Below are 9,329 nucleotides of genomic sequence, written 5' to 3'. Positions count from 1 at the left end.
TCGTGCACTCCTCGAGTTCTAGGGATTTTTCTAGGGTTTAGGCTAGCTACCGGCCGTACAAAATGGATCATTGATGAGTAAAGAATTTACCCCTCATGTCTCGTGTGAGATGGCGCTGAAAACGGGCAACTGTAGACTCCGAAAAGTACGCGCAAAGAGGTCGAAAAGCTCTCTCTGCAAAGGTAACAAGTGGAAATGAGGTTGTTTTGCCTACCTGGGATATCTATACCCGGACTTTGCGAACCATTTTTCCCCAGATTTCCCTGTTAGTCCTACTAGGCCGTGAAATCTATGCTAGACTCAAAAATTTCCCTGATCGGATTCCTGTAGCTCATTCTGGAAGAATTTTGCAAAAGTAGGTATGGCCGCCTGATTTAGGCTTCCCGCTTCCATTGAAAATTTTTGTGCTTGTCCACCTTGTTTTTTTTATCACCACCATCTCTTTCGTTTTTCCATCTGAGCTCTTTTGCTATTTATTATTAATTTTTGACTTGTTTATTGAAAAATCAAAGAAAATAACAAAATGAGCTAAAAAAGCAAAATGAAAATCCATTGAAAAACACAGCTTTATTGTTTTTTTTTTGGATTTCTCCATTTTTAATACTAGAATGGTAACAGGACACTTTTATGTCCTTGAACACTTTTGTGTCCTGTTAAGTGATCATTTTGCTTGAATTATTTGAAGAGTATGAAAATGATTTTCTAGGTGCTATATATCCACAAAGTTACCTTATGAGCTGAAAAAAACTTAGGATTTTTTCTGGAGCATCGATCTCACCATTAACCTCACTCTTGCACAACATTTTTGAACCTAAACTGTGTGAAAAAACGAGTCCTATTTTTGGATTTTTTTCAATTTTTGGTACCTATACCACTCTAAACTTCATGTTTGTGAGGCTTAGATGGCTAGAGGTTAGTCATTCATATTTCTCAACATGTTTTGATGCTTAAAGGGAGAGCTAAGTGTTAAAATTGAAAGTTATGACCAATTTACAAGAATTGCATAATCCTGGTTTTTGGCCAAAATTAGCACTTTTATTATTTTTTGGGTGGCTTTCTTGATATCCAAATTCAATTTTGTTTGTGTAAGTGTAATGTATAGCATAAAGCTAATCTTCCTTGAGTTTTGGGGGACCTAATATGCTATATAGCATAGTATATGATGATGGTTGAGTTTTTTGATTGTTGAAGAATACGATACATTTTAGAGTAGCAAGTATATTTTTCTCAGTATTGCTAGTTTCTTAGGCCAATTAAGTGTATTTTGTAGGTAGTAACCATATCTAATCATAGACTACAAACTTGGCTAGATATTGAGTAGTTTCTATGGGTTTCTAGAGGTCATAATGCTAAACCCAGTTTTTTCATGTTTGCTGTATTTAGCACTTTATCATTGCCCCCAAGGTTCCAATTGTAAGATATCCATTATCCTTTTGACATGCTCCATGGCTCCTTTTGAATCCAAAGGCCCAAAGGGAACTAAGAAAACATGTATATAGTATCTGTATTGAGCGTGACTATAGAAACTTTGATGATAGGTCCGCAGAATGGCAAAAATGCAACTTGTTTGTACCTATTTTTTTTGCCCAAACAACATTTTTGAACCTAAATTGTGTGACAAAACGGGTCTTGTTTTTGTCTTTTTTTCATTTTTTGGCAACTATACCACTCTAAACTTCATGTTTGTGAGGTTTAGATGGCTAGAGGTTAGGCCTTCATAGTTCTCAACATGTTTTGATGCTTGTAGGGAGAGCTAAGTGTTAAAATTGAAAGTTATGACCAATTTACAAGAATTGCATAATCCTGTTTTTTGTCCAAAATTAGCACTTTTATGATTTTTTGGCTGGCTTTCTTGATATCAAAATTCAATTTTGATTGTGTAAGTGAAATGTATAACATAAAGCTAATCTTCCTTCAGTTTTGGGGGACCTAATATTCTATATAGCATAGTATATGATGATGGTTGAGTTTTTTGATTGCTGAAGAATACGATACATTTTAGAGTAGCAAGTATAGCTTTATCAATATTGCTAGTTTCTTAGGCCAATTGTGTGTATTTTGTAGGTAGTGACCATATCTAATCATGGACTACAAACTTGGCTAGATATTGAGTAGTTTCTATGGGCTTCTAGAGGTCATAATGCTAAACCCAGATTTTTCATGTTTGCTGTATTTAGCACTTTATCATTGCCCCCAAGGTTCCAATTGTAAGAGATCCATTACCCTTTTGACATGCTCCATGGCTCCTTTTGAATCTAGAGGCCCAAAGAGAGCTAAGAAAACATGTATATAGTATCTATATTGAGCGTGACTATAGAAACTTTGATGATAGGTCCGTAGAATGGCAAAAATGCAACTTTTTTGTACCTATTTTTTTTGTCAAAAAAAAAAAAGTGAGGTAAAAGCAACCATATGTTTTGATCACCAACCCATTGAAGTTAACGGGGCATTTTATCTCATGTCCTACAAAAATCTCCACTCTTATTTATATGCAATCAACCGTAAAAAATTGTTGTTTTGGGCAAAATGCACTGGTCCATCAACTTTGGAGGCTTGTAGTGACCAAGGGATGAGAAAAACTACAAATTTCTCATTTTTTCCATATGTTGTAGTTATTGAACTATAAGCTCATGAAAGGATTTTTCAAAATGAGTGGATCTACTATGGTTTTGAAATTTTTTCCCAAAACCCTGAAAGGACAGTTTTATGTCCTGTTAGATTACCATTCTAGTGTTAAGTCTCATTATCAAGAAAAATGATGAAAAATAACCAAAAAGGACTTTTTTTAATGATGTTCTGATAGTATATACACTATTTACACTCATTTGAAAGATATTATCAGTGAATTTTCCCTTGATGATGAATTGTAAGGGCATTATTAGGTAATTTTGCAAAAAATCACACCTTAACATCGAGCTTTTTCCTCCCTCTTCAAACATTGCCCTTAATTACTTAGTGCCCTTCCACCCCTCCTAGATGGCGTACTCTGGGACGATTGTGTGCATGGGTTGAACAATCGTGTCTTATGCATAGCCTTGGTTGGCTCTACCATGCAATGAAGATCAATGCATCTCAAACCACTATGCTGTGCAAGAGCTGGGTCTTGAGTAATTAACTGAAGGTTTTCTCATGTCAAGGCTTTCCAATGTTGTTTTCCAAAGAGAAAATCTTGTAGCTTGTGTGCTCTCTGTTTGATTGTACCATCAGGATGCGTCATCACGCTGATTGGCTGAGCTGTTGGTAGCACTTTTGAGTGTTCTCAAGCTTTTTCTCGCCATTGGTAGGTTGGTGTACTTGGTATGGAATGGTGTAATGGAGTCTTCTGAGACTTAACTCTCCATTGCTTCATTGGTTTTAATGTCTGTGGAGAAGATATGTGCTCCTTTTTCTGCCAAATTTATTTCAAGGTAGGTTCCTTGCTCGGAGAAGATCGTCTCTGTGTTTTGACCCATGGAACTTTCTTTGGTTTTGTTAGTGATGTTTTGGGAACCCAGATTTGAATCGGCTTGTCCTTAAGCTGTGCTTTTGGTACCCAAATTTGCCTGAATCCTTGCATGCTACTTGTAGCATTTGCTTGTCAAGAGGATGGAGAAGATTGATTGCTTCATGGTTTGCTCTACTGATTACTCTCTTTCCATTCCTCCTTGCTTGGTGCAATTGGAACAATGAGTTGCCCGCCTTTAGGTGATAGCTTGAGTTTATTTGTATCCCAATCTGCTACTGCCTTGTATGTCCGCATCCAAGGAATTCCAAGAATCATCGTCTCATTCATGTGTTCATTTGGTAAGCATACAAACTGATGAGGACATGAACATCCATGTGCTATCATGTTCAAGTTGACTACTCCCAATGTTAGTGTTGGGTTCTTGTTGCATCCTTTTATTGTCACTATTCCTACTGTCAATGCTTGACTTGTTTCTTTCTTGTACGTGGAATAACTAACTGCATTTACTCTAGATCCTGTGTCGACAAAAGCATTTGTGCTATGATTGTTGAGCTGTACTTTGATGCGTAGGTCCATTCCATCTAACCATTCACCATCTGTTGATACGTTATCTTTTGGCAATTCCCATTATTGGTCATCTATTTCCAGAGTGTTAATGGGAATCGATATCTGTTGATTCTTGAGAGAAGCTTTCCATTTGAGTATGTGAAGCTGAGCTTCCTCTTGGGCTTCATCAATAACCTGCTGTTCATTTTTAATCCTCCTTTGCTTGGTTGCATGCATTCTTTCTAGCAATTCATTGGTTAGCGGAAAATTGTATGTCTTTAAACGGCATCCACTAATCCAATTAGCCATTGGTTCACCATCTAGGGTGGACAACTTTATTGCACCACTTGGAGATACATATTCAATGATAAACGGTCCGTTTCCCTTTTTCTTAAACTTGGGAATGTGTTGCTTAAGGGAATAGACTAAAACTAAGTCCCCTTTCTTGACGATTTTTGTTATTAGATGGGAGTCAAAAAATTATTTTTGTTTCCGCTTTTGTGCATAGATGTGGGCTACGGCAGTTAGCCTTTGCTCATCTAGATTTTCTAAATCTTCTAGTCTTTTTGACAATTCATGTCCAGTCCACTCAAGATTTTTAGCTACCCTTAGTGTCGGCAATAAAAGTCTATTGGCAATGTGGCATCAAGACCATAAACAAGGTTAAAGGGAGTAGTATTTAAAACTATTTTGAATAAAACTCGATAAGCCCATAGATCTGCATGGAGATTCATTTCTTAGTCTTTTCTTTTTGAACTAACCACTTTAGTCAATACCGAGCTAAGAATTTTGTTCGTATGCTCAGCTTGTCCGTTTGCTTGTGGGTGATAGAGAGCTGATTTGTTATGGATGACCATATACTCATTAAGCAAATAATCGATTACCTCATTGAGAAAATGAGTTCCCCGCTCACTAGAAATTTCTATTGGCAGTCCATATCTCATGAATACATACTCATATAAGAATGCGATAGTGGTTCTGGCATCATTTTTTTGAGTTGCTTTAGCCTCGGCCCACTTGGTCAAATAGTCCGTAGCTACAATGATATATTGAGCTTGGGTTCTATAAGCAGGTTGCTATATTGGTCTAACAAAATCTATACCCCATTTCGCAAAAGCTCTAGCCCCCATCATTGGTCTTAAGGGCATGCTATCTACACTTGTTGGCATTTTTGCTCATTGACAAGCATCACACCTTCGAACATATTCTTTGGCATCTGCAAAAAGTGTTGGCCACCATATGCCTACCATTAAGATTGCTCTTGTGGTGGTCTCACTAGAAAAGTGACCTCCAGCTAATCCAACAAGTGCTTGTTCCATATCGGAATATATTCGTGTACATATGCACAAAGACATAAATGTTGATCCTTACCTCTTTGATACAATTGGTTTCCAATAAGAGCATAGTATTTGCTTTAGTTTCAATTGCTCTTTGACGGAATTTACTCATATCCTCAAGAAATGTTCGGCTTGATAAGTAAGTAACTAGATAGTTACTCCACTTAGGAACATGCGACATATGCAAATTAGTTTTGTAAAAGAAAAAATTAGATTAAAAGTTAAGCATATTGAATTTACATTGTATTCAATTTGATTTATATATTAAAAGAAGTACATAAATTGACGGACCTCTATGTTTACTATTTATGTGTATCACATATATTTCAATACATGTATATTGAGTTACATCAAAGTCATATCACTTGAAAAAAGAATATACATATATATTTTTAATTGCGAATGAATTATGACAAAGATTCAAGTTAAAGAATTATGTTTGGATAATTCTTTTTATTATTTTTATTTGAATATTAAAGTATTATGTTTCAATGATTTACGTAGTTACATCTTTAAGTACTTACAATTTTGATGGTTTATTTTATAATCTTTAATCGATATTGACAGTTATGCTTTGATAATTTGTACAGATCGTTTCTCATTGAGATGATTATTCTCTCAAGGAGTTGTTCATGATACCATCATATATTTTTATGGCTACAAGTCGTATGTATGACTATTCATTATTAAATTCATTATTATTGTTATTCCATGTAGTTTCTTTATGAGTTCATGCTACATTTTTATAACTAGAAGTCATTCATATTGATCGTTCATTATAGAGATGAATATTATTCTATAGAGTTGCTCCATAATGCATTTTCATGATGATTCACTACAACACGCCACACGAAAATCGATGCGGATATCGACGACTCAAACCTAGTTTTAAAGCTAAAATGCGTTGGAATAAGCATCAAAACAAACGTCGGTATCGTGCCGTCGGTATATGCACCGGTGTATTGACCGTCAAAATAAGCAATAAAAAGAACGCCGTAAAAATTGCATGTATATGCGCCGATATAATATTTTACTATATCAACGTCTATTCCAAGGCGTACCATCTACTCCGTCTCTACTTCTTGAAATGCCACATCAAGTATTGGTTGGGTGGACTCAGCCGATCGCTGTTCATTTGAAAATGTTCTTCTCTAGCATGAAGTTGGAGAAATATCTACTTACGAAGGTTGATTACTGTCTCCGGATCATGAGATCAATAACGCAGGTCTTGTAGTTTCTTTATGGGAAAGAGACCGTTACTACATTTGTGCTGGTTGCAAATTTTTTGTTTTTAAAAGATCTGATGGTTTCAATGCGCACAAGGACACGCCATCCTATCATCCATACTTTATCTACCAATGATGCAACAAATAATTAAATCACTCTTCTTGTAAGTGCACACTTCTAACTACATGACAATACATGACAACCTCACTTTCTCTAGTCATGACCAATCTCCACACACCTCGGTCTAGAGGTGCACAAAGATTAGGACCCCAGGGCAATAATCTCGTCTTTACTATTCAATGACTATATATTACGATTTTTGAAGTCTTTCTGCATTATTGAAGTTTGATTGCGTTATTTTACTTTGTTTATCAAAGTTCGTTTGTGTTTTTGAAGTACGCAAGTCATTTTCAAAGTCCGTTTATATTTGTTCTACTATTTTCCGCTAGCTCTAACAACCTCACATTCCACTATAAGAGGAGTTGCCGAAAACCACCAACATTGCCGCGGAAAAGCAAAGGAAAAAGGAGAGAGAAAAATTTATGTGGGCGGCAATAACCGTGGCTATGAACGTGGCAGTGGTTTGTCGGCAATAAGCGCAGTAATAGTCGAGGCAATATACCCACTCCTATTATCGCGACCTTTACCGCTACTATTACCACATATATTACCCCTAAACACCAGTTTAAAAATAAAGGCGCTCATTTGGGCCACTCAAATATGGGTGGCCCAAATGAGCACCTTTATTTTTGACCTGCATAAAAACAATATGACATCAATTGTTTTTTGGAAAAGTATAAAAAATACCAAAGAACTGAAATTGAATTTACTTTACCTTGACAATTAAAAACGTAGAAGATCAACTATTTAAAAAAGTTACAATAAAAATAAATAGTTGTGTATACAAGTGCCACATTGGGACTTTACGAAAGTTTTGACAAAACATTTTTTTATCTAATCCTCGTCGTCGTCCAGAGGCACGTATGTTGGATCACTTTGACTTTACATAAATCCAAACCAAATAAAACAATTATCCACAGCTCAAAACAATTGATACAAAATTAGTTGTTAAACTTACCGCTTGTAGTGGTCCAACTGCCACGTCAAATTGCTCACGAGAGATGTGGTTGTTTTCAAACAACCATCTCCAAGTATCAAATTCTATATGGTGCTCCCGATACTTGACCATCTCTCTCGTTGGTCGAGAGAGAGTGACATTTTCCTAAGTTAGCAATAACGATACCAAAATATCAACTACAATCTTTATAATCAACGATCGACGTTATAATTTAAATAATCTTACATATTTATCCTTCCAAGCTCCCTTGCCTCCTGAGCCATAGTGTGTGGGAGTTTTTCTTGTGCGGGCCTCGCGTTGTTGTCTATATGATGAGCCCGTCGCAGCTTGATTGCTCTTCTCTTGAATTGTCCACTCCCACTTCGTGTCTGCCATGTTGCCACCGCGGTAACTCTTGTCTGGATGTCTGACCTGGTTGGATGCTACGCGTCGCACACTGGACTGCTTGTTTTTAAGAAATGTCTTTATATAGCCCTCCAACCATTGTTGTGAAAAAAGGTGATCGAGGGCGTTTGGAAATCTAGCTAACAGAGCGTCTTCAATGTACCGTGCATAATCAGACAGTTGGTCTCTGAACTTTATAAAACAATTCTTATACGTTTAATGTATAGGAATTTGTAGATGGCGTCAAAATGCCCTACCCTATGTTGTGCCGAAATCAACCTCCCCGCCATTTTTAACCTATAGTAGCGCCCATGCGTGTCTGGCGTGGGTGCATTAGTATCCTCGTCCTCTGCGTCACGGGTGGCACACTCTGAAAGTGGGGACTCTATTCCCCCGCCACTACCAAAACATGCGAAACCACAAGATCCGCCGCCGTTTCGTCTCTCACGGTGCTCCCTGCTCTGAGATGAGCGTCGACACGTGCTACCAGAGAAATTTTTTCAACGATGTTCTGGCAAAGCCGGAGTGGAATGGAGTGGTGTAGGACCCTACAATGCCATGGGAGTAGGACCCTCCGATGGAATAGGAGTAGGACGAATGGAAGGGAGAGTAGAGGGAGGTGCCATCGGTGCGAGGCTCTGTAGTCTCTGTAGGTAAGGAGTCCCTCCTTGACTCCCCCATGCTGTAGTCTGCAGAGAAATATATGCTGTAGGTTGCAAGCTGTTGTGGAGTGTAGCATCCAAACAAATCCTCCATCAAACGGAGGTACTACTCTCGTAAAGAGATAGCCCGCTATAAGTCAGGATCTACGACCGGTGCAGGAATCTGAGAAGGGTAGGTGTAGGATGGCCATGCCTGCAAATAACAAAAAAAAAACCTATGACACTCATGGTTTATGGTTAACTACGTAGAAACATTATTTATTTCTTTGCTTATTCTCACAGACTCAAGACTCGGGTCCAGTGGAGGCAATGTCCACTCGGGATGGGAGCCCACCTGAGATGTGAACCAACCAAAAGAAGAGCCACCTGGCAGCTCCTCACCAGTTGGTTTGTCGTCAGACATCTACATTACAAAGAGCAATATAAGATAAAGCTTTCCACCCTACTCACTAATCTAAATATACGTACACAAGTATATTACTACACAAACACGTAAATACATATACATACTAGTAGACCTAAGTAGAGGCTAGTAGTGCCAAAGGTCAACTGCACTTCTTTAGATATCATCACACTCTCAACCGTGGTAAAACCAAAGGTACATTGCGGTAATCCATGCATGAGTGGATCAATGACCGCAACGCCACGAT

This window comes from Adiantum capillus-veneris, chromosome 23, assembly GCF_014529385.1.
Source record: "Adiantum capillus-veneris isolate H3 chromosome 23, ASM1452938v2, whole genome shotgun sequence".
Classification (NCBI taxonomy): domain Eukaryota; kingdom Viridiplantae; phylum Streptophyta; class Polypodiopsida; order Polypodiales; family Pteridaceae; genus Adiantum; species Adiantum capillus-veneris.
The sequence above is the reverse complement of the archived record's forward strand: the minus strand, read 5'-3'. Positions refer to the sequence as shown.